Genomic DNA, 17,643 nt, shown 5'->3' with positions numbered 1-17,643 from the left:
CACTTTGTTGTTGTTGTTAAAATTTGTAATGATGATAAAGACTATTTTTGTTTTGCTTTGTATTCTAACCTATAATCCTCTCTAGTTTCCTTCATGTGAAAATCTAATAAAGGCTTGAGAAGATGAAATGAGCCTGTATCAAAAATATAACTGTCCAGTTGGATAGTTTATTGATTTTCTCCAATGAGAACATATAAATTTAAATGAAACTTCTGCAATATATTGGTTCAACACTAGCTCTGTCATCTTTTTGCTTTCTTGATTGAGTTAGTGAAATATACATGGTACGTAAAATCTCTTTGATGACTAGAAAACACGTTTAAAAATATTAAACATCAATTTCTTATGTAATTTCCACTAAGAGTTGAACAAGGGTTGGCAGATGAATACATCAAAGACATTTTTAAGTTGCCTTTCATGAGCAATTAGAGAACATTAAAAAATAATCAAACTTTCATCAGATTTCAAATAGATGTCATGAGAAATCTTTCTGGAACACAAATACTTACAGGAGAAAGGAACCAAAGGAGAAGACTATGGAGAAGACTTGTGCTGGTACTGGTGTATCTGAGGGCAGCAGCCTGCTTAAGGTCACCCACTCGGCAGGGGCAGAGCTGGGATTCGAGGTAGGACTGTTGGCTGGGGCCCTGAACCCTCTCCCTGGATGTCCTAGGTGGCACCACCCACCAAGAGTGCATGGAAGGAGTTGCTGGATAAATGAACATAGAGTTCTGGACTGTATGGTTTTTACATCTAAAAAGGCCAGATCTTGTGGGTGCCTAAAATCAAAATAGAAGCAAAAAGGAGAAAAGGAGGTGTTTAGGATTTTGAATCTAAATCACACAGAGAATACAGACCAAAAGGCAGGTTAGGAGCATTATTCTAGTGATGGCATAGAGCCAGAGAAGGGGGGTGGAATCATAGATGCTCTGGTACGCACTTCACAGGACAGAAAAGTGACGGGTTTTGACAGAAAGGCAACCTGATGTGTTTGACCCGGCCTCAGTGGTCACCCTGATCTCATTCTGTCTTTACTTACAGGCTCCAAATTCAATTCCAAAAGGAGCATTAAATATTGAATTTATGGATTCTATGGAAGACTTCAGGAGGAGGATGGTAGAGTGTTTGTAACTTGAAGAGCCAAACTTTTCCTCCATTTCTGAAAAAGTATCTCTGCTCTTCAAAAAAAGTCCCTCTTCCCATTACAGCTTCCTTTTCCCTTGAGTATCTCCCTTAATACACCTCCACCATCACCCAGATCTTCCTCTTATGGTTCCTCCCTGCAGACAGCTCTCTCCAATCCTTCTCATCAGTATCCTACTGCCAAACAAAAGCCTAGCAAAAGCTCCTAATTTATTAATAGTCAAATTGGAACCACCCCTGTCTCACATGTGTGTGTGTGTGTGTGTGTGTGTGTGAGTATAAAAATGGGAGACAGTGATGACCATTGCCCTGTGTGCATTTCATCTCATAATGGTAAAAAGGATAAAGAGTTGATGGGAGAGACATTTAATTTTTGCAGGTAGAAGAAGCAAGCTGTCCAACTAGGGATTCTTGGCTGTAATTCTGACAGAGATAATTTTTACACAGGATTTTGGGGAGAGGTTAGTGATCAGACGCTGAAATATAGATCTTAGAGTCCTCTTATAAAGACAGTTCCTGAAACCAAGAGGGCAGGCAAGTGCCTTAAGAAGATTATAATAAAAAGAGGAAGACTTATTCCAGCAGGCAGTAAGTAGCTGCTGAATGCCAACAGAATGCACAGTTGTATACCCATCAGACACTGGAACATTTTGACAGAACTTCCCTTAGGTGAAAGTTGGAAAAATAACAATATCTTTTGCATCTCAACCATTATTTTATTTGGTCATCACAGCAACCCAGAGAAAAGATATTATTAGCCTCATTTTATAGATGAGGAAAACATTTTTAAACAAATAGTGCCTTATTTAAAGTAATTTATCTAGATGATGAGATTTGGATCTGAAACTTTGAAAAGCTTCCTTTCAACTCATTTAATAAACATATTTATCACATGCTCTGTGCTGAACTTCGCAGGTGGCGCTAGTGGTAAAGAACCCGCCTGCCAATGCATGTAGATGTAAGAGACTCAGGTTCCATCCCTGGGTTGGGAAGATCCCCTGGAGCAGGGCATGGCAACCCACTCCAGTACCCTTGCCTGGAGCATCCCATGGACAGAGGAGCCTGGCAGGCTACCGTCCATAGTGTCTCAAAGAGTCGGACATGAACGAAGTGACTTAGCATGCTGTGCTTAACATGAGGTCAGCTGTCAGGGATACAGACGCAAACACCATCTCTGTGTTCATGAAATTTACTTTCTTGGAAGAAACAAAAAGGAATCCTATTAGTGATGACACATCAAAAGTGATGTTGAAGTATGCTGCTGCTGCTGCTGCTAAGTCGCTTCAGTCGTGTCCGACTCTGTGCGACCCCATAGACGGCAGCCCACCAGGCTCCGCCGTCCCTGGGATTCTCCAGGCAAGAATACTGGAGTGGGTTGCCATTTCCTTCTCCAGCGCATGAAAGGGAAAAGTGAAAGTGAAGTCGCTCAGTCGTGTCCGACTCTTAGCGACCCCATGGACTGTAGCCTACCAGGCTTCTCCGTCCATGGGATTTTCCAGGCAAGAGTACTGGAGTGGGGTGCCATTGCCTTCTCCGGCTGAAGTATGAGATGAGTTAATTGACGTATAAAGGACAAAGAAGAAGGATTGGTAGAAATATAGAAGAGACAACATTTGGGGGGAGCTTTTTACATGAGGGATTTTCTGTGAAGTCTGCTGCTGCTGCTAAGTCACTTCAGTCGTGTCCGACTCTGTGCGACCCCATAGACGGCAGCCCACCAGGCTCCTCTGTCCCTGGGATTCTCCAGGCAAGAATACTGGAGTGGGTTGCCATTTCCTTCTCCAATGCATGCATGCATGCTAAGTCACTTCAGTCGTGTCCGATTCTGTGCGACCCTATGGACAGCAGCCCATCAGGCTTCTCTGTCCACAGGATTCTCCAGGCAAGAATACTGGAGTGGGCTGCCATTTCCTCCTCCATCTGTGAAGTCTACATATTCTGTAATACTGAGAAAAACTCAGATAAAAGTCAACCAAACTCAAAGAAGAGTTATTCAAAGTATAAGAATTATACTCTGAATCAAGGACTGAAAATCCTTGATGGTGGGTGTTGAAGGTGTTTCCTTTTAAGATGCCCAGTGGTACACTGGGATAAAAAGACTTTTTCAGACCAAATGACAGCAGAAAAAGGTCTATGTCCAATAACTTCTTCCTTCATTATGCCAGCACTTTACAAAGATTTCTTCTCACAAAAACTAAATCTAAATTCTCTTCTGCCCTGGTGTTTAAATTCTTCCTCCCGAAAGTGATATTGTTGTTAAGTGATAGATTCAATCAAACTATACAGTATTTGTCTCTATGAAAGAGGTGAGTTTTGCATTCTGGAGTTGATCGAATTTAATTATGTACTCTCTTACATCAAATTCACCTGTTGAAACATTTTCCTAAACAAATACCTATTTCTGTCCGTAGTACACTGGGATAAAAGAGGGCATGTGGTGAGTCTGTTCCATTGAAAATACAACATATTCTTGTATATTAATAGTAGGAATATGAAGATCTTTGGTCATAAATTCAATTGTAGAAGAAAATTAATTTCTGATATTAGTCTAGGTAACCAAAAAGGAAGTGCAATTGCAATCTTACATAACAGGTTTGGTACATAACTGCCGTCTGCAGCTGTACTTAATACATATCCTTTATATAAGTGGTCAATGAAAGGCCCAAGGGATTTTGACAGCATGTAAAATGTACGTATCCTGTGGCATGAATAAATAACACTGAAAAATATCAATATAAATAAAGCATCTTCTCATTGATGTCAAACAGGACCATGGTAGCTGGCAACTACAGTCTTTTCCTATTGACTTGGCTTAGAATACTGAGAAAAACATGCAGGAATAACCTATTAAATAGTGTGAGCAATTTTGTGACAGAATTGCTACAAAGAAAGAGTTTTCAAGGGAAAATAAGTTATAAAGTGATTAATTTGTGACCTTACACTAATGTAATTTATGGTGCTTCCATTTCTTTTCATAGGAACTATCTTATGAGACAGAAACGTGGCTTTAGAGACAGTAACTGGGATGACAAAGAGACCAGTCCAACTTACTTTGTCTTAAAAGAACAGTGTGTTTTGAATAATGTTACTGATGGCCTTACACTCATTCTCAACAAAAGTTGAGCATTTTTATTTAGCTCAAGCAAAAGACAAAAGACAAAAAAGTTAGGTTTTTCCTCTCCAATTCATCTGGTCAAATTAGCTATACTGGTAGAAAATATTGCTACAGAAAATATTCACTAGACAGAAATCAATTTATGTAAGATTATAGCCATCAAAAAAATAAAACTACTGTAAACTAGGATACACGGAGTCTGAATATAACTTTATGAAACAGCCATGTGACCAAAAATGATAGAATCAGACTAAAGAGATGAAGACTAACTCCTCCCCCAGCAAAAACTTACCGATAAACCAACAAAACAAACACTTATCATATATTTAAGGCTGATGAAATTCATCATGCTGACTAATTAAAGGAGAAGTCTACACATTATTGAATCCTCAAACCCTTTGATCTATAATCCACCAATCATTCAATACTCCCTCAAAGTCAGCTGGCAAATACTATGCACAGGTGTGCATAAAATTACATCACCCTCACAGTCACTAAAGTAGACATTTTCAATTGATCGTGACCCTTGACTCACCTGAGGATGGCCGAAGACTCAGAATCTTGTGTAACACAGCCATACTACCAGTCAATCTAGTTAGAGAACAAGATGAATTTCATTTGCATCCATGGAACACTCAACCTTCTTCAACCAGTCAGTAGCAAGTATTTACAGAGTGCTCAAGAAACATCTATGCTTAGGAATACATAGACGAGGTTCAACTTAGTTATTTCTGTCACAAAGATTAATTTCCAAGAGGGGAGGGAAGTTAGAAAAGCATAAATGTATAAATAAATCACAATGGCAGATAACTAAGAGTACCTGGAAGAGGGTGCCCTCAAGATGGTGCCAGAAGGAATGGAGAAGGGCAGTGATTTTAAGAAAGCCTGGGGCAGGGGGGGGGGCGGTTAACTACATTTTGATTTGAATAAAAACTTGAGAAAAATTAAAATGTGCTTTGGTAGATGGGAGAGTAACAATGGTGCCACTTGGATGTTATTAAGCCCAACATTTGTAAAGTACTCTTAGTGGTATTCTTGCCTTCTCCCCTGGAGAAGGGAATGGCAACTCACTTCAGTATTCTTGCCTGGAGAATCCCACGGACAGAGGCGCCTGGTGGGCTACAGTCCACAGGGTCACAAGAGTTTGACCTGACTGAGCCACTGAGACATGCTGTGTGCCATATTCCATCAGAGTTTCAAAGTTTCTTTTAGCCATTATTGTCCTGATATAGGCAGAGTTACAAATATTTGTAGATAAATAAATGTTTGAGATCAGTGCTATAACAAGCAACCTTTGGGAAAACAGAAAGTTTGCAGATTTTCCTAAAGCCTTTCCCTTATAAGCAATATTTGACATCAATAAAATATCAAACCAAACTATAAGTTGGCTTGCCAAGGGAAGAATTGTAAAAGGAAACTGTCCATGTTAAGGATCCCCTTGGAGGACAGTCAGGAAATTTTGAAAAACTAGGAACAAATTTCTGTAATATAAATATTAAAACCTTATGAGACTGAGAACATTTCCCAGGGAGAAATACGCAAGAGGAAGTGAACAATATTGCTGATAATTTCTCTTTGGCTTTGGGTAAGCACTGACTTTTAGGCTTGCTGTTTTCTTGCTGCTTTATGGATGCTGACACAGAGGACAAACATAATGGGATAGCAGTAAGGAAAGCCCTTCTCAAAGAAGAAGCATCTCGAGGAATTTGGGAGTAGACATTTCATACTATAGAAGTAAGAGAACCATACTCTTGAGGCACCAATTTTCCAATCACAAACACTACCCTCTCTCACTCAGATGATATCTTATTGCTATAATGTATCTCCACGGAGAGCAGCAATGTACAACAGGGGAATTAGGAAATTATTTTAATTGAGCCTCTGTCACCAGTAGGTTATATTATGCTTTATTAATGGAATGTACTCTTATATGCTTTAAGATTATCATAGGATATAACCTGTAAAAGGGAAAATATAGGTGTTTGGTATATTACAGAGCAACGGGAAATGTAGTGCTTCTAAAATGCTCAGATCGTGCCAGAAACATCCATTCCACCCTCTTACCTCCTGTTAAAACGGAGCAGGTGGGCCCTTTCTAACCTCAGGCTTCGTCTTCCAGTAATTAACATGTACCTACAGCCATGGCTTCCTGCCTCCTCATGGGTGTCATCTGATAGATTATTCCTTTCTCTTTCATTTATTCAGTTCTGTGCAGCTGTTACCTTTTTCATTTTAACTTGGTAGTATCTTTTTAGTCTAAAACAAGGAACAAATGTCTCCCTGTACCTAAAGCTTTACCAAGCCTTGACCCCACTGTATCCTCTTCTCAAGCTAGTTTTTTGAAGGAGTTGCCTACATTCATTCTCTTCCACAGCTCACTTTTTTACACACTGCAATCTGGCTTCTATCCTCCCTTTCTATGAAAACTGCTGTCCCCAAGAGCAAGAATTTTTGCTCACGTCAATGGACATTTTTCAGTCTTTATCTTACTTTGCCTCCAGAAGAAAATTTTGACCATCCCCTCTTTCTTTAAACACGTTTTTCATTTGGTGTCCATAGAGCAAACTCTCCTGGTTCCTCTCCTACATCTCTGGCTGTGTCTTCTTGGGCTCCTCTGTGCTGTCTGTCTCTTAAATATTGGTATCACTCAGGACTGAACCCTAGACTTCACTCCCCCCCTCACTCGTGGCATCCTATGAACCATCTCCTCCATTAACAACTCCAGGAAAACTCTACAAACCAAGAATTTTAAATCCATTATTTCCTACCAAGCATGAAACAAATTGAGTCCCAGAATCCAATGTCCAATCATTTAGGGAATATTCCCATTCAAATGAATATGATGCCATCATGACCCCGTGGACTGTAGCCCACCAGCCTCCTCCGTCCATGGGATTTACTAGGCAAGAACACTGGAGTGGTTTGCCATTTCCTTCTCCAGAGGATCTTCCCGACACATGGATCAAACCTGGGTCTCCCACACTGCAGGGCAGACTCTAACATCTGAGCCCTAGTGGCTCAGCTGGTAAAGAATCCACCTGCAATGTAAGAGACTTGGGTTCAATCCCTGGGTTGAGAAGATCCCCTGGAGAAGGGAAAAAGCTACCTAACTCTAGTATTCTGGCCTGGAGAATTTCATGAACTGTATAGTCCATGGGGTGGCAAAGAGTCGGACTGAGCGACTTTCACTTCCATTCAGATGTCCCCTGGATGGTGAAATTGTCATGAATGAAAAGTGCAACTTACTATTTTTCTCTCCTACTAACTTGCTTCCCATCCCATGTTTGCTACTTCAGAATTTTGCTTTCATCTTCAACCCACTGCTTTCTCTCTCACACAATTCTCTATTATTAAGATGTGTCCTTTATATTTCTTAAATATTTTTCGAAGATTCCCAAGTCTCTCCATCTCCCCTGTCATTATAGTGCTGCAGCTCCTGTTGTTTCTTACTGTGTTCGGCCTCCTTAATGATCTCTCCGACTATCTGAATCCTTCGTCAGCTCTATATTAAAATCTTTCCATTTTTCTTGAACCTAGCTTGTGCTCAGTTGCTCAGTTGAGTCCAGCTCTTTGTGACCCCATGAACTGTAGCCCACCAGGCCCTTCTGTCCATGGAATTTTCCCGGCAAGAATACTGGAGCGGGTTGCCATTTCCTTCTCCAGGGGATCTTCCTGACCTAGGGATGGAACCCTGGGTCTCCTGCATTGCAGGCGGATTCTTTACCACTGAGTCACCTAGGAAGCTGGACCTAGCATACAAAAGTCATTTAACTGATCTAAAGTAATTTAGAAAATAGCGTATCTGAAGTTCAATGCTATTCTAATTTCTCTTTAAATTAATGTCTAGATGAACTCTAAAACACGTTTTTAAGTCTCTCCGGGATTCCTTCTCCACTTGCCTGTTTCGATTGTCGGGCATATCCTTTGTGTCAGTTTATCAATCAGTTCACCCATCTTTTCATCCGTCCACCTCCATCTTTGTCTCTAAATCATTTAAATCTCTTAAGAAGCATATGTAAACACAAGTAGGTGAGGACATCAAGGATAGTAACAGGCTATTTCTATCATGAGTCAGTTCAGTTCAGTTCAGTTCAGTTCCTCAGTAGTGTCCGACCAACTCTCTGACCCCATGGACTGCAGCACGCCGGGCCTCCCTGTCCATCACCAACTCCTGGAGTTTACTCAGACTCATGTCCACTGAGTTGGTGATGCCATCCAACCATCTCATTCTCTGTCGTCTCCTTCTCCTCCCTCCTTCAATCTTTCCCAGCATCAGGGTCTTTTCCAATGAGTCAGCTCTTTGCATCAGGTGGCCAAAGTATCAGAGTTTCAGCTTCAACACCAGTCCTTCCAATGAATATTCATGACTGATTTCCTTTAGGAGGGACTGGTTGGATCTCCTTGCAGTCCAAGGGACTCTCAAGAGTCTTCTCCAACACCACAGCTCAAAAGCATCAATTCTTTGGGGCTCAGCTTTCTTTATAGTCCAACTCTCACATCCATACATGACTACTGGAAAAACCATAGCCTTGACTAGACGGACCTTTGTTGGCAAAGTAATGTCTTTGCTTTTAAATATGCTATCTAGGTTGGTCATAACTTTCCTTCCAAGGAGTAAGCGTCTTTTAATTTCATGGCTGCAATCACCATCTGCAGTGATTTTGGAGCCCCCAAAAATAAAGTCAGCCACTGTTTCCACTGTTTCCCCATCTATTTGCCATGAAGTGATGGGACCGGATGCCATGATCTTAGTTTTCTAAATGTTGAGCTTTAAGCCAACTTTTTCACTCTCCTCTTTCACTTTCATCAAGAGGCTCTTTAGTTCTTCTTCACTTTCTGCCATAAGGGTGGTGTCATCTGCATATCTGAGGTTATTGATATTTCTCCAGGCAATCTTGATTCCAGCTTGTGTTTCTTCCAGCCCAGCGTTTCTCATGATGTACTCTGCATATAAGTTAAATAAGCAGGGTGACAATATACAGCCTTGATGTATCCTTTTCCTATTTGGAACCAGTCTGTTGTTCCATGTCCAGTTCTAACTGTTGTTTCCTGACCTGCATACAGATTTCTCAAGAGGCAGGTCATGAATCAATCAAGATCAAAATCTGAGAGGACATATAATGATGCTGTTGTGAAAAAAGTACCAGAGAACACTTTCATGGCGGACTGAAAACCCTGCTGATAGCTATGTAATGTTGCTTTGCGTCATAAAAATGTAGCAAGAAAATAGCTCTCAAGTCCCAGCTTCATTTCTGAGACCATCTTCGAAAAGATGCCCTGGTTGGGCTGCGTGAGCGGGGGCACCTCAGCGGCAGCCCCGCAGGCATGTGGCCCCCTTGCTGGGGGCACAGTCTGGGCCGCCGGACGGATCAGGAGAAGCGAAGGACGGGTGCGGGGGCGGAGACTCCCGGAAGCGAGGTGGACGGGCCGTTAGTTCAGGGCTCAGGGCCCCTGGCTGGGAGTCAAACTGACAGAGCGATGCTCCTTCTCTCTCTAAAGACTACGTTTCAGAGCCTAAGTCGAAGCTTAGGTAGCCCCGCGGAATTCCTGAGGGGAAATCTTCATTCACTCAGCCTGTTCCCAAGTCCTAGGGACGGCTCCCTGCTCCGGCACCTCCTGGCAATTGTCCGTCTCTTCCCACCGCCAGCCTCTCCTGACCAGGCTTCCTCCTCCCTCGGGTCCTCCGGAAACAACTCCTTTTCCTCCTCTGTGCCGGTAGGAAGCACACGGCTTTCCAAGTTTCAAGTGTGTGCTTCCGGGATCAAGGCGAGGCACACGGAGCCTCTCCCCTCCGCCCTCTCACCCCTCTGCAGCTCTCCTCCTCGCCTTTCCCACCTTATTCTTCCCTGACTTTGTTCCTCCCTTCCGGCCACTTCTTTCGTCCCTCCTCGCCTTCCTTTCTCACTGCCCAGACGGACAAGGGGCAGGCTCTCCTCTGCGCCCCCAGGCTGGAGCCAGGAGCCGCTCCCTCAGAAGAGCGCCCGGCCATTCCTGCAGAGCAGCCGCGGCCCCAGCGGGCCGCACGCCCGGGACGGGTGGGGAGCGCTCTTCCATTATAAAAAGGTGAGTCTTGTCTTCTTCCCTTCTGTTTTTCTCCTAGTCACAAAGTTTCGTGAAAAGAGGACGGCTGCACTGGCCTGTGCTTAGTCACCGAACCTTGGGCACGCCCTGCTCGGGGATCTGTCGAGTGTGTCGAATGCAACCTCAGTTAGCAGAGCTTGCCTGTGGGAGCAGAGCCGCCATGAATGAGTCTGGGCAAGGAAGTGTCCGAAAGTCTACACAGGAGAGAGTTTATTCCATTTGTTCCAAATAATTCTCTCTCCGTTTCAGAGCACACTGCGCAGGAACTGCCTGCATGTGCCATGTTTTATTGGAGGTGGCTCAGTGGTGAAGAATCCGCCTGCAGTGCAGGAGATGCAGGAGATGCGGGTTCAATCCCTGGGTGGGGAAGAGCCCCTGGAGGAGGGCATGGCAACCCACCCCAGTACTCCTGCCTGAAGAATCCCATGGACAGAGGAGCCTGGCGGGCTACGGTCCATGGGATGGCAGAGTCGGACATGACTAAAGCGACTGAGCACGCAGACACGCAGCATTGTATAACACCAGCTGCACGCCAGCTCCCATGGAGTGAACTGGAGACCTGCTCTCAGTGCCCTTGGGCTGCAGCCAGGCTTGCAGCCAGTGGTCTAGGGAGGCTCTTGCATGTATAAGGTCGTAACTTAGAGAGGGAGAATGAGTTTCATCCTACGGCCGACTCTGACAATTGTCAAATGATTCTGAAAGGACCCCATCTCATGGTAAGGGGCTATGACTGACCAGCGGTATATCTGCCAAGGGTACAGGGGGACATGACAATGTACTAGAGAAATAGGGGGTCATCTCACCCCCCTCCTTGGTACAGGTTCCTCTGAGCAAGAACTGTGGCAAGGGCAGAGAGCTTATTTCACTTGTTGAGAGACAAATTTCTCCCAAGTCCCCTTAAAGGCCTGAGTAAGTATGGCTATGTCTATTTTTTCTCTCCTCTTTGTTCTCTTCTGCCAACACTCCAGTCTTTAGATTGATCTAAGGAGCACAGAAAAAATAGGTGTGGGTAGTTTTAAGCAGGGAAGAGGATTCAGAAGTTAAAAAAAAAAAAAAACAATTATAAAAGAAGGTGATTGAGTCATGCAGTTGAATGCCAGTCCTGTGGAGAGATGAAGTGAGTCAAAGATTACTAGTCTCTTCCAGCTAAACTTTCTGAAGTCACGTTTTTTACTGAGTTGAACAGATTAAATTGAAAAGGATTCATAGTTGTCATGACCTGCAAAGCAGCTAATAAATCTGTGTCGAAGTGTGTCATCAGTGCAGGGGGTAAAAGGCATGCAAAAATGTGGTCATAACAGTAGGGTGACTCTTCTGCATTTTGTGCAGGAGCAGACTGCCCGCTGCTTTCTGAGAGTGTGGTCAGGAAACTCTGAGCAGGGTCAGACGGAATGGTAAGAAAATGCCATGGGCTATGATTCCCTTTGTGCTGTGAGCACGTTCAGTGGTATGACTGTGAGCAGTTAATGGGACAGGACAAAGGTTAGCCGCTGAAGGAAAGGGATTAAAAAAGCAGCAAGAGGCAACTTTGGAGAAGCAACTTAGGGACAGAGCTGTGGGCAGGAAGAGAATCTGCCCCCATGTTTTCTGGGCTGCTTCTGGTTTGCTCACATTTGTTTCCTCAAGTCCATGCTACCCCCTTTGCCAGCAGCCATGGGAGAAACCGTGGCAGCCCTTGTCTGGGGGCTCCATTTCCCGGGCTAGGGGGAGAGACTTGCATTTGCATGGGTCGTCTCAACTGTGTCTACATGTTCAGTTCAGTTGCTCAGTCGTGTCCAACTCTCTGCAACCCCATGGACTGCAGCACACCAGGCCTCCCTGTCCATCACCAACTCCCGGAGTTTGCTCGAACTCATGTCCATTGAGTCGGTGATGCCATCCAACCATCTCATCCTCTGTTGCCCTCTTCTCCTGCCTTCGATCTTTCCCAGCATCAGGGTCTTTTCAAATGAGTCAGTTCTTCGCATCAGGTGGCCAAAGTATTGGAGTTTCAGCTTCAGCATCAGTCCTTCCAGTGAATACTCAGGACTGATCTCCTTTAGGATGGACTGACTGGTTGGATCTACATGTTACAGAATCTTTTCCTCCCCTCGCCTTCCCCCAGCTTACCTATCACATTCCTGACTGGTTCCCAGACTCCTCTCATGGACTACTTTTCCTGACAAAGGGGTGTTCCTTCTCTCTCCAAATACCACCTTTCAGAGTCTAATTCAAAGCAGAGGTACCCCAGGAAGCTTCTTCTGACAAGGATACAGTAAGTTAGGGTGTGGGGTTTTTTTCTCCTATAAATCTTACTCTACTTGTGGCAATTTAGCATTCAGTTATACGCCATCCTGTATCCTTTCTTTATTTCTCCAGTCATGTTTTAGGGAGTTCTTAAGGTGAGTACCTCTTTGGTTTTCCCAGCAACAACAAGCAGACATGTAGACTTGTAAGTACTCCATGAATACTTGTGGCTGATGCACTGGAGAATTGGTATTAATTTCCTAATATAAAGAACACAGTTATCTGTGTTGCTATGGAGAAGTTAAAAATTAGTTATTAAATGCTTTGTATGGAAATATAAAAGACCCCAAATAACCAAAACAATACTGAGAAAGAAGAACAAAGTTGGAGGTATTATGCACTCTGATTTCAAACTATACTACAGAATATACTACAGTAATCAAAACAATATGGTACTGGTACAAAAAACCAGACACATAGATCAAAGGAAAAGAATGAAGAGCCCAGAAATAAACCTATGCTTATATGGTTAATTAATCTACAACAAAGGAGATAAGAATATACAATGGGGGAAAAGACAGCTTCCTCAATTAATGGTGTTAGGAAAACGGAAGAGATACATGGAAAAAAAAAAACTGAACTACTTTCTGACACCATATACAGAATAAGCTCAAAATGGGTTAAAGACTTAAATATAAAACCTGAAACCAAAAAACTCCTAGAAGAAACCATAGGCAGTATGCTGTTTCACATAGGCTTGCTGCTGCTGCTGCTGCTAAGTCGCTTCAGTCGTGTCTGACTCTGTGCGACCCCATAGACGGCAGCCCAACAGGCTCCACCGTCCCTGGGATTCTCCAGGCAAGAACACTGGAGTGGGTTGCCATTTCCTTCTCCAATGCATGAAAGTGAAAAGTGAAAGTGAAGTCGCTCAGTCGTCTCCGACTCCTAGCTACCCCACGGACTGCAGCCTACCAGGCTCCTCCATCCATGGGATTTTCCAGGCAAGAGTACTGGAGTGGGGTGCCATTGCCTTCTCCGTTCACATAGGCTTACCTATATATATATATATATATATTTTTTTTTTTTTTCTCTTTGATCTGTCTCCTAAGGCAAGGAAAATAAAGGCAAAACTAAACAGGACTACATCAAACAAAAAAGCTTTTGCACAGTGAAGAAAGCTATTAAAAAGGCAGCTTACTGAATGGGAGAAGGTATTTGCAAACAATATATCCAGTAAGGGGTTAATATCCAAACTATACAGAGAATTGTATACAATTCAACACAAAAACTCCAAAACACTTGAATAAAAATAGGCAGAAGACTTTAATAGACATTTTCCCAAAGAAATATAAATGGCCAACAGACAGATGAAAAAGTGCTCAGTCATCAGGGAAAAGCAAATCAAAACCACACTGAGATATCATCTCACACCTGTCAGAATAGTTATCATCAAAAAGACAACAAGTAAAGAGTATTGATGAAGAGGAGGAGAACAAGGAACCCTTATGTACCTGCTGGTAGGGATGTAAATTGATGCATCTGCTATGGAAAACAATGGAATTTCCTCAAAAAGTTAAAAATAGAACTGGCATATGACCCACCAGTTTAACCTCTGGATATTTAACCAAGGAATACAAAAATATTAACTTGAATATATATATATATGTACTTTAATTGTACATTGTACAATTGTACAATTGTACTACTTTCATTGTAGTATTATTTATAATAGCAAAGATATGGAAGCAGCAAGACATGGTATATATATGTGTGTGTGTGTGTATATATATACACACACATGCATATATATATGTATACAGTGGAATAATACTCAGACATAAGAAAAAAATGAAATCTTGGCACTTGTGACAACATGGATGGATCTAGGGGGTATTACAAGTTAAATAGATAGAGAAGGACAAATACCATATGATCTCATGTACATGTGGAACCTAAAAACTAAAACAAACAATAGTCAAAGTGAAAACAGACTAAACAGACTCATAGATACAGAGAAGAAACAGATGATTGTCAGAAGGGCTTGGGTGGGTGGGTGAAATAGGTAAAGGGGATTAAGAGGTAAAAACCTCCAATCACAAAATAAATAAGCCTGGGTATATAATATACAGCATAAGGAATATGGTCAGTAAGATTATAATAACTTTGTATAGGGACAGATGGCTGCTAGACTTCTCCTGATGATCATTTCATAATGTATGCAAATGTCAAGCCACTATGTAATACATCTGAAACTAGCATAACAACTACACCCTTTTAAGAATAAGTCATGAAATAGGGGACTTCCCTTTTGGTCCAGTGGTTAAGACTTCACCTTTCAATGCAGGGGGTGCAGATTCAAACCCTAGTCAGGGAGCTAAGATCCACATGCCTCCCAACCAAAAAAAATCAAAACATAAAACAGAAGCAGTATTGTAACAAATTCAGTAAACACTTTGAAAATGGTCCACTCACAAAGGTGAAAGTGACTCAGTCGTGTCGGACTCTTTGAGATCCCACGGATTATCCAGTCCATGGAATTCTCCAGGCCAGAATACTGGAGTGGGTAGCCGTTCCCTTCTCCAGGGGATCTTCCCAACCAGGAATCGAACCCAGGTGTCCCGCATTGCAGGTGGATTCTTTACCAGCTGAGCCACAAGGGAAGGCCAAGAATACTGGAGTGGGCAGCCTATCCCTTCTCCAGCAGATCTTCCTGACCCCGGAATCGAACAGGGGTTTCCTGCATTGCAGGTAGATTCTTTACCAACTGAGCTATCAGGGAAGCCCTGATATAAGATTATAATAAGTAACAAAAAATCTTTTTAAAAAGTCATGAAATTAATTAAAAAGAAAAACTATGGTATTTGACTATTAACAAGGTACTGGTGCTGAGGCTTTAGTAACTTAAACCTAAAGTCTGGAGTAAAGTCCACAGATGGTTCCTTGTAGATCATAAAATGATGATTCTGGCAAACTGTGAGGTGAAATCTGAGTGCTCCGAGAAGCAAAAGAATTTGTGTTTAAAAAGGGGTTTGAGATCTAAAATTTAGCACTTTTAGTATAGTGAGATTTAACATTTTAATAAACAAAATACCAAATGAAGAGTCAACTTTCTCAGAATAAGTAATCTCCTTTCCCCTTGTTTACATTCCAGGAAGAAAATGAATTAGCCATTAGGAGAACTTATTTCAGACAGTGCTTAAAAGTTTTGAAATACATGAATAGATATTAAATTTCAAGGTATACAGAATGAAAAAACTAAATAGATTCCATGGCCCATATGCTTTATTTAGCTTGACTATGTGGATCACAACAAACTGTGGAAAATTCTTAAAAGGATGGGAATACCAGACCACTTTACTTGCCTCTTCAGAAACCTGTATGCAGGTCAAGAAGCAACAGTTAGAACTGGGCATGGAGCAACTGACTGGTTCAAAAATTGGGAAAAGAGTACATCAAGGCTGTATATTGTCACCCTGCTTATTTAACTTATATGCAGTGTACATCATGCAAAATGCCAGGCTGGATGAAGCACAAGCTGGAATTAAGATTGTCGAGAGGAATATCAATAACCTCAGATATGCAGATGACACCACCTTTATGGCAGAAAGCAAAGAGGAGCTAGAGAGCCTCTTGATGAAAGTGAAAGAGGAGAGTGAAAAAGCTGACTTAAAACTCAACAGTCAAAAACTAAGATTGTGGCATCCGGTCCTGTCACTTCATGGCAAATAGATGGGGAAAGAATGGCAACAGTGACAGACGTTATTTTCTTGGGCTCCAAAATCACTGCAGCCATGAAATTAAAAGATGCTTGCTCCTTGGAGGAAAAGCTATGACAAACTTAGCATATTAAAACGCAGAGACATTACTTTGCCAACAAAGGTCCATCTAGTCAAAGCTATGGTTTTTCCTGTAGTCATGTACAATGTGAGAGTTGGACCATAAAGAAAGCTGAGCACCGAAGAATTGATGCTTTTGAACTGTGGTGTTGGAGAAGACTCTTGAGAGTCCCTTGGACTGCAAGGAGATCCAACCAGTCCATCCTAAAGGAGATCAGTCCTGGGTATTCATTGGAAGGACTGACGTTGAAGCTGAAGCTCCAATACTTTGGCCACCTGACGTGAAGAGCCAACTCAATGGAAAAGACTCTGATGCTGAGAAAGATAGAAGGCAGGAGGAGAAGGGGGTGACAGAGGACGAGATGGTTGGATGGACATGACTCAATGGACATGAGTTTGAGCAGATTGTGGGAGATGGTGAAGGACAGGGAAGCCTGGCATGCTGCAGGCCATGGAGTCTCAAAGAGTTGGATATGGCTTAGTGACTGAACAACAATTGTTATTTTCAGCAACATAAATGGACCTAGAAGTTAGCATATTAAGTGAAGTAAGTCAGGCAGGGAAAGAGAAATATATGATACCACTTATATGTAGAACCTAAAATATGATATAAATGAACTTATTTACAAAACAGGAACAGAAATGACTCTGTGACTCAAGCTATGGTTACCAAAGGGGAGAAGGGGTCGGGGAGGGGTAAATTAGGAGTTTGGGATTAACAGATATAAACTACTATATATAGAATAAACAACAAGGTCTTCCTGTAGGACACAGGGACACGCACATATAGATAACTGAATCACTTTGCTGTACACGACATGGTAAATCAACTATAGTTCAATAAAAACAATCATCCTCTGGGCTCAGGCACTTAGCCTACTCTTTGATTACACAAGTCCTATGAGCTTTCACTTGAAGAATTTATTACCAGGAGAACTAGTCAGATTCTGGGGTGGACATGGGCTTACGTTGAAACCATTTAGTGGCAGCTTAAAAAAATTCATTTTCTTTTAAACTGATACCACAGTAGAAACAGTAACCAACTCTCTCTCTCTCTCTCTCTCTATATATATATATATATTTAAAAAGCATTCCTTTTGCTTATATTTCTAAATTTTATACTCATGCTCATTTTGATGTTCAGTGTGTTTTTTCACAGTTGCAGCCTCTTAGGAACCTAAATGTTAATTTAAAAAAAATCTTCATTAGTGTGCTGTTTTTCTAAGCTGAAATCAGTTTCTC

General features: G+C 42.1%; 1 protein-coding gene and 1 long non-coding RNA gene across 9 annotated transcripts in view; one reads left to right on the top strand and one right to left on the bottom strand.

Moving 5' to 3' along the window:
* Positions 1-17,643, bottom strand: part of PACRG (parkin coregulated) — a 523,593-nt gene that overhangs the window by 79,071 nt on the left and 426,879 nt on the right. The gene's annotated exons all lie outside the window — the stretch shown is intronic.
* Positions 9,411-17,643, top strand: part of LOC145519745 (uncharacterized) — a 41,509-nt gene continuing 33,276 nt past the window's right edge. The window contains exon 1 of the long non-coding RNA XR_014063861.1: positions 9,411-10,321. This is a non-coding gene — a long non-coding RNA (uncharacterized LOC145519745). The remainder of the gene's footprint in view (positions 10,322-17,643) is intronic.

Source organism: Giraffa tippelskirchi, chromosome 9 (assembly GCF_054371585.1).
Source record: "Giraffa tippelskirchi isolate mGirTip1 chromosome 9, T2T-mGirTip1v1.2.pri, whole genome shotgun sequence".
Classification (NCBI taxonomy): Eukaryota; Metazoa; Chordata; class Mammalia; order Artiodactyla; family Giraffidae; genus Giraffa; species Giraffa tippelskirchi.
Note: the sequence above shows the minus strand (reverse complement) of the source record. Positions and strands in the feature narration are given on the sequence as shown.